At 34.3% G+C, this 8,293-nt stretch overlaps 1 pseudogene; it reads right to left on the bottom strand.

Moving 5' to 3' along the window:
* Nucleotides 1–6,238: 6,238 nt before the first annotated feature.
* Nucleotides 6,239–6,338, bottom strand: LOC122127768 (annotated as a pseudogene).
* Between the last annotated feature and the right edge of the window lie 1,955 nt (nt 6,339–8,293).

Genomic DNA, 8,293 nt, shown 5'->3' with positions numbered 1-8,293 from the left:
AGCAAAATATATGTGTCTGATTAATTTACATGTGTGGAAATCATGCAATTATATTAACTAATCCTACAGCTCTGAAAAAAGAATTACCCTAATGAAACAAAAGAAAATAAATAATTAAGCTCAAAATTTGAAATTTAGAAAATAAAATGAAGTGTACTCTTTAGTTGACAAGTAAATGTAAACCTTCTGTATATCAATTTTATAATAAAAATGCATGAACAAAGAAAGAAAAAGTACCCATTTATCAATAGCAATTGCAAAAGCATCAGTAGTAGTATGAGTGTACAAAAAAATCGATGGAGGAGATAACAATGTTCCTTCCATAAGGAATGTACTCATTATCTTACTTATGAAAATGTAATCCCTAAGTAAATTACCTTTACAATAAAATTAAATTGAAATTAAAAATAAACCAAAGAATATACCAATTACGAATTCTTAGATGGAATGCTCTTCCTCCATCAGAAAAAATGACATTGCCCCATTTTTTAGGAAATGGAAATACTTGAAAAAATTATATTGACTTAATTAAACCAGGCCCAAAGAAACATAGGTTCCACGGTTTCCCTTATTTGCAATAACTAGTATTTGTCTGAGTCAAGTAGGAAAGGTCAGATAAGTTCATGTTAGGTGAAATGAACCTCAAGATAAGTATTCAATTTTTTTTTCTTTCATGCGATTATTTCCAACATATTTATGACATTATTTCTTTGTTGTTTTATATGTCCCTCTCCCACGGTATAACCCCTGCTTTCACTGTATTTGCTGTTGGTATAATTTTTGGAGGGGAAGGGAAAATATAATTTAAATAGGGATACAGGTGGGCCAACTGCAACAATGAGATGTACAAGAGGTTATGTCGAAAAACAAACTTTACAACTTTGGCTGTGGAGGGGCGGAGGATTGGGTTGGGGGGGAGAGGAGGGGATGGGGACGGGTGGGAAGTGGAAACAAAGGAGGAGGCAACAATGCTTGATAAGAAATGTACTCATTGTATTGCCCATGTAATTGTAACCCCTCTGTACAATATTTTAACAATAACAAAAATACTTAGAACCCATTGGTTAAAAACTTAGTAAAGAACTACCCCAAGTACACAAGGAATATATTTTGATGATACAATTTAAATACTTAAACTTCATCAGAGAAGCAAAAAGTTTAAAAACTGTTACACAGTAAAGTAATAAATCAGTATATATTACTATAATAATCAGTAGACGAATTTTTAGTGGTAGTCAAATATGTAAGAAATGAGGCAATTTGCCATTTGTTTGCACTTAAGAAGTGAGGAAGAATTTTCTAGGTCCTTTTAAATATATCATAAGTTTAACGAAGAAACTATTCTGCCATATCATATGATAATCAGATAAAGATTATATTAGAGCAAAGAACAGATTCTACTATGTTTTTGGATGTTAAGGTATATACTTATTTTGGTGGGGATTTCAACTTGGTGTATTGTTCTTGCTAGGCAGGCATCATATCAGTTGTTAATTTTAGGGTAGGGGTTCCCTTTCCACAAGAACATGCACCTGATCTGTCCTTTTAGCCTTCCCATCATCAAAGGTATCAGAGTTGCACTATCTACCATGGCTGGCCTTGATCCTGCAGTCCTTCCAATTTTAGTCTCTAGATAGTGTAAGATGGTGGAAATGATCCAATGCACCCAGTTATAGATTAAGGAAGTCCACTAAAATGTGGCCTGGGTTCTGTTCTCAAGCCTCCTAAGTAGTAAAGAGTACAGTTGGGAGCGCTGGTGCCAAGCAGTAAATATTTTTAAACAATTAGACATATATGACTTAGACTTGTGATTACCTCAGGAAAAGTATAAAACAGCAGTGAAGCATAGAGTACAGGCAGCATTTTAACAAGCTACTCAGAGACTGAATCAGCTTAGCTAGCTACTCAGGAGGCTGAGATCTGAAGACCACTGTTCAAAGCCAGTCCAATCATGACAATACATGTGATTATCTCCAAAAAACTGTAAGTGGAGTAGTGGCTTAAGTGGTAGACCACTCTCCTTGACCAGAAGCTTTGGGATAGTGTCTAGGCACTCTCAAGGCTCAGCAATGAATAAAACATGCATGAGCAATGCACATGCGTGTGTGTGTACACGCACATGTGTGCATGCACACACACACAGAAATGATTATTTCAATGCAGAGTTCTTTAATTTTTTACCGTGCTGTACTTTATTTCCCTGTATTAGTTCACCAATCAACAAAGTCAGCTAAGCACCTATTTACATACAACTCATCATGTTTCTCTAAAGTCTACTCTCTTTTTGGAAGCCTGCTTTTATTTGACATAAAAGTAAATTATTTAGGAGGTCAAGTAATCTCCCTCAACTCTGTAGTGTTACCTGATTTTTTAGGCTCTCCCTAGCAATATGATTCTGTGAAATCCTGCATCAAACAGCATATTTCATTCACGAGAAGGGAAGCCTCTGTCAAACAATTAGTAATAGGTTTTTCTCCTCCTGGCAAGCATCTGAGTTTTATTATATTTGTATAATTCATGATAAGTCTGTGAATGCCAAAGACTGCTGTGAAAATAAAAAGACCCTTCTCAGTGATAAGCATTTGTGTACCTTTCCTAGATATGAAGATGTTTAAATATTACTGAAATTGGTTTGGAATAAATAAAGTTCAGCTTGACTATCTTCAGAAAGAAGAATTGGTTTCTCAGAAATTTAGGTAAGAACTTGAGTGAAAGAAACCAAATGAAAAATGAGGAACCACTGAATACATATATTCAAATGAAACAAACGAATCCAAAGAAAACACAAATTAAATCAGTACTCAAGAACCTGCAGGAAATGCAAAGATTTAATTAAAAAATCATCTATGGTAAGCTTATGAAAAATCTGACTATGTGGGAGTCTACTGTTGTGAGGATAGTGGTTAAAGCCCAGACTGGATATAAAGATCTGTACACAATGCCAGACACCTGTTAATCTAAATTCCAGGAAGAATAACATCAAGTGGACTGAGCCCATGATCATACACAAGTAGGAAGCCAGATTCTATCTGAAAATTAATCTGGATAATTTAGGGCTGGGGGCATGACAAACTGGTAAGAACACCCATTTAGGAGACACAAGACACTAAATTCAAACTTTAATATTATGGATGTTAAAGAAAAAAGCTATGACTTAGAAGAATTGGAATAAATGTAAGATTTGAGTATTTGTGGGGAGAAAAATCCATTAGAGAGATAGAGTGAACCCATGTTTAAATGCTTTCTACTTAAGTGATAATGTTATGTGGTACTCCAGACATAACAGAGTTACCTTGCAAAAATAACTGAGCATGGATGTGCATTTGGGTGATGAAAATACTCTATTTACACAGGTATTATTTAAACAGATTTTTTCGGTAGATTGAAGTTTTTGAAATAAGAGCCTGGGTGATATCTCTGAGCATTTTCTCCACATGTGACCACTTAATTTATTTTTAATTGATTAATTAATTAATTAGTTTGATGCTAATACTAGAGCTTGAAGTCAGGGCCTGGCTCTGTCTCAGAATTTGTCATTTTTTTGTTTTAGTTTTCTCAAGGCTAGCATTTCACTGCTTGTACCATACCTCCATTTCTAGCTCCATAGCTCCATTTCTAGCTTTTGCTGGTTACTTTCAAATCAAGATCTAATGGACTTTTTTTTCTTGGTCTGGTTTCAAACCACAATTCTCAGATTTCTTCTTTCTGATTAGCTAGGATTAAAGCCATGATCCACCAGTGTGGCTTCTACTTTTTCCTCTATACTTATTTAATGCACATATTTAGATAATAATGTAAAACTGAGAGTATAGAAGAAAGATGTGCAGTCATGATATTGTCCTGTCACAAATTCAAGTTAATAAAGTAAATTTCTTCCTAAGACCATACAAAAAAATACCATAATATAGTGTAAGAGAACTCAGTATTGAACAGACGAGCTTTAAGAGCTTTCTAATAGATCCATTATTTATTGTTACTCAACATTAGGAAAAATGTATAATGCAGTAAGTAAAATGGAAGTCCTTTGGAAGACTACTTAAATTCCTTGTTTTTTTTAAAGACACTTGTTTTCATCTAAAAAAAATAGGCCTGTCTATTGTCTTCGTGTGATTTTGATGATTGAATATGCTTAATGAAAAGTCAAACTGTATTAGTAGTCCTTTGTTATCAATTCTGACTTTTTCTTTTTGGAGAATATAATGATCAAAGCAATAGTTTAGAATCAGCAAGCAAGAGGTCAGAATCATGCTTCCAGTGCAAGTGGGTTGTAATCCTCACTACCAGTTTCCACAAAGTTTTCTCACAGATACAATCAGCCTGCCTTTTCTAGCTGCTTTCCTAGCCTGTACCTATTCCTTCATTGTACAGGAAAAATGTGATTCAACTGATTTCAGTCAGATCTGTTACTAGTGCTATCAAGGATTTAGATTCTTATGTAGGCTATTAAAAAGGTATTTACTAATTTCAAGTAAATACATAAATTCTATTTCCATCTTTCTTTAAAAAAAATTTCTGCTTGTTCTATAAATTGATCAGAGGCATGGATTTTGTGGATAGCTCATCTCTGTCTTTCATGGCTCTCATAGATAATATGATTGCTCCATAATTATCCTAATTTATATTGTTTTATATTTTGGGTTGCATCATTTCACTTTCTGCACTGCCATTTCCCAAATCATTTATATAGGAGGCATTATTTCACATTTTCTCATTCCTAGAATAAGTTGCACATGAGGACACCACTGGTCCTCATTTTCAGTCTGTACCTTTGAATATGGAGGAACATCTTTCCTCTGCTCTCCATTAATTCCCTAATCTCCAGTTAGAATAATTTCGAATAGTAAAAATGGAAAAAGAAAATAAATCATGGTGAAAAAACATAAGCAGAGAATTCACCAGATATTTCTGACCAGTTCAACCAACATGAACTATTAGGGAAATACATGGACACCTCATTTCCACTGGCACTCTATGTATCTGGCTAGGCAATTCTAATGAAGATGAGGAACAAGATGAAAATGTGAGGAATGATAAAAATTGCAAGAAAAAAAATGGAGAAGGATCCAAGCAAATTTCTTCTTTGGGCTGCTGAAAATAACCAGCTTACTACAGTGCAGAGAATACTTTCCAAAAAGGCTACTCATGTGAATACTAGGGATGACGATGAGTATACCCCTCTTCATCGGGAAGCCTACAGTGGACACTTAGACATTGTCCGTGAGTTGGTGGCTCAAGGGGCACATGCAATAACTGTAGATGGCTGGATACCCCTGCACAGTGCATATACGTGTAATACTACCAGAGTGGCTTCTTTCTTCTTCATGATGCAGATACCAATGCCCAAACTAAACGCTTTTTGACCCCCTTGCATCTTGCTGCTGGTAATTGAGATAGCAAAAATACACTGGAACTGTTGAACCAATATGTCAAACCAGGTCTGAAGAACCACTTGGAAGAAACTGCATTTGATATTACCAAAAGGATAAGTATGTATCACTACCTCTTTGAAGTTGTGGAAGGCTGTACAAATTGTTCTCCTAAATCCTAATGATTCAGTTAATTTTCTTAAATTTCAAAAATGTCATTAATTCCTTTTTGTCAATACAACATATTTTCACAATCCAAATAACAACAATATCTTATAGTAACAATTCACGGATTCTGTGGAGTTCTTCAAAGTGAATTGTCTGCTTTTGATGTCAAAATGTATTCAAGAGTTTTTGTATACATCTATAATGATTTATGCAGAGTTTGTGATTTTGTTGATCGGAAATAATTTTAATTTATCTGTTGAAATGAGTACTATAGAAACTAAAGATATTTCCGGTGTTTGTCTGAAAAAGTATATTTTAAAATATTCTATATTCTATGTTTGTATAGTGTCCATAATCTCTTTTATTCTCTCCTAGATATAATACATTGAATTCTACATTGTTTTATAACATATAGGTTCATTAATGTGTCCTTTCAGATTGCATTCCATACAGAAACAGTTTAAGATTCCTTTTTTTTCCCCTAGGTCCTTTTAGTATTATATTTCTTTGGGATAAAACAACAATGTTGTCTAATTTCAAAAGTTGTGTAAAGGTTATGCTATGTAAAGGCCTTTCTAAGGTGAAAATTTAATACACTGATGTCAAAGTAACTTTTAATTATATGAATTAGGTGTATTGTTACACTTGTAATTTTGTAATCAACTTTTTAATAGCTGTTTTTCATTTCTTGCATCTGAAGAATGAAAAATTTTGAATACTTCACAAATTTTCATATCATCCTTGTACAAGTGCCATGTTAATCTCTGTATTGTTGTAATTTTGGTATACAAGCTGCTGAAGAATGTAGTATCCTGTAAATTTTAGTAGTTAATGATGAAATATTTATACAGGCTTATATGCTTAGGTGCCTATTTGTAATAAGGAAACCTTATTGTTCCTAAAAATGCTATTAATCTTATTTCCCTAAAATTCTTTGAATAGTTAAAAAAAATATGTTGTTCAGTTCATTGCTCACATTTGCAATTTTTTTGTCAATGACTATTTTAAGTCTTTTTCACTTAGAATTTGATCAAACTTTCAAGTATTAATAGCTATGTCCAAAGGAGACGGCTTTTTCAAGTACTTATTTATCCAACTGTGTTAGATCTGTGGAGCCAATGGATTCAAAGTAAGCCTTGTTTAAGAGCTACTTCTAAACATATGCAGCTGAGATTTTCCCAAATGAGGTCTTACTGGCACAAATGTCTACCTGACCCTTTACCCTTCTTCAATGTAGGAATAGACCAACCAGAATATCTTACTCTGACAGCATAGATTGTATTAGTGGAACAAATCTAATCTTAGTTACATGGGATCATAGAGAGATGAACAGTTCAGCCAGAACTGTTCATACTAGAAGGCATTTTATCAAAATATGATTGTTTATGATACCTACCATTTCAAATGTAGCTAAAACCAAGAAAGTGAAAAATTGTTCATATTCGTGATTACCTAATGTCTTGGCCTGTCTACCTTCCAAAAAGGCAGGAACTTACACTACTGCCATTTTATCACCAAATATTTTCATAGTTGAAAGAGAAGTCCATATATTTCTCTTCATTATTAGGCCTTAAATTGGTAATGTGTTTTTATTATTTTTATTTTTATTATTATTTTTATTGTGAACAAAATGTACAGAGGGGTGACATTACATGGGCAAGATAATGAGTACATTTTTTATCAAGTATTGCAACCTCCTCCTTTGTTACCCTTCACATCCCTTCCCAGCCTCCCCCCGACTCCCACCCAATCCTCCTCCCAACCAAAGTTTTAAAGCTCATTTTCGACATGACAACTTGTACTTCTCATTGTTGCAATAGGTCCACCTGTATCCTTAAATGACTTGTTTTTCCCCATCTCCTTCACAAATTATACCGAAATCAAATATAGTGAAAGCAGGGGTTATAATGTGGGAGAGGGACATACAAAGCAACAAAAAGATAATCTTATAAGAAACAAATGCATGAAAGAAAAAAAACATTTAAATATATATCTAAGGATTCATTTTCCTAACATCACATTATCTGACCTTTTCTGCTTGACTCATACATATACTAGATATTGCAAATAAGAGAAACCATGGGACCTAGGTTTCTTTGGGCCTGGCTTACTTCACTTAATATAATTTTTTCCAAGTCTTTCCATTTCCTAACAAATGGGGTAATGCCATTCTTTCTGATGGAGGCATAGAATTCCATTGTGTATATATACCACATTTTCTTGATCCATTCATGTACTGAGGGGCATCTGGATTGGTTCCATATCTTATCTATGGTAAATAATTCTGCAATAAACATAGGTGTGCTGATAGCTATAGTGTGGTCTTGTTTGTAAACATTTGGGTAAATGCCCAAAAGTGGGATTGCTGGGTCATAGGGGAGCTGTATGTGAAGTTTTTTGAGAAGTGGTTGAACAGGTTTACACTCCCACCAACAATGCAGTAAGATTCATTTCTGTCCACATCCCCTCCAGCATCTGTTGTTATTAGAGTTCTTCATTTTTGCCATTCTAACTGGGGTGAGGTGGTATCTCAATGTTGTCTTGATTTGCATTATCACCCTACACCAGAATCAACTCCAAATGGATCAAAGACTTCAGAGTCAAAGTAGACACTCTGAAAACATTACAGGATGGAATAGGAGAAACCCTAGGTCTCCTTGGCGCAGGCTGAAATTTTCTTAATAAAGACCCGGACACAACAAATCAAAGAAAGGTTGGACAAATGGGATTGCATGAAGTTGCAGAGCTTCCGCATGGCA

The sequence above is a fragment of the Dipodomys spectabilis genome, unplaced genomic scaffold, assembly GCF_019054845.1.
Source record: "Dipodomys spectabilis isolate Male_0828 unplaced genomic scaffold, ASM1905484v1 ptg000310l, whole genome shotgun sequence".
NCBI lineage: Eukaryota > Metazoa > Chordata > Mammalia > Rodentia > Heteromyidae > Dipodomys > Dipodomys spectabilis.
This window is presented reverse-complemented; position numbering and strand designations above follow the sequence as displayed.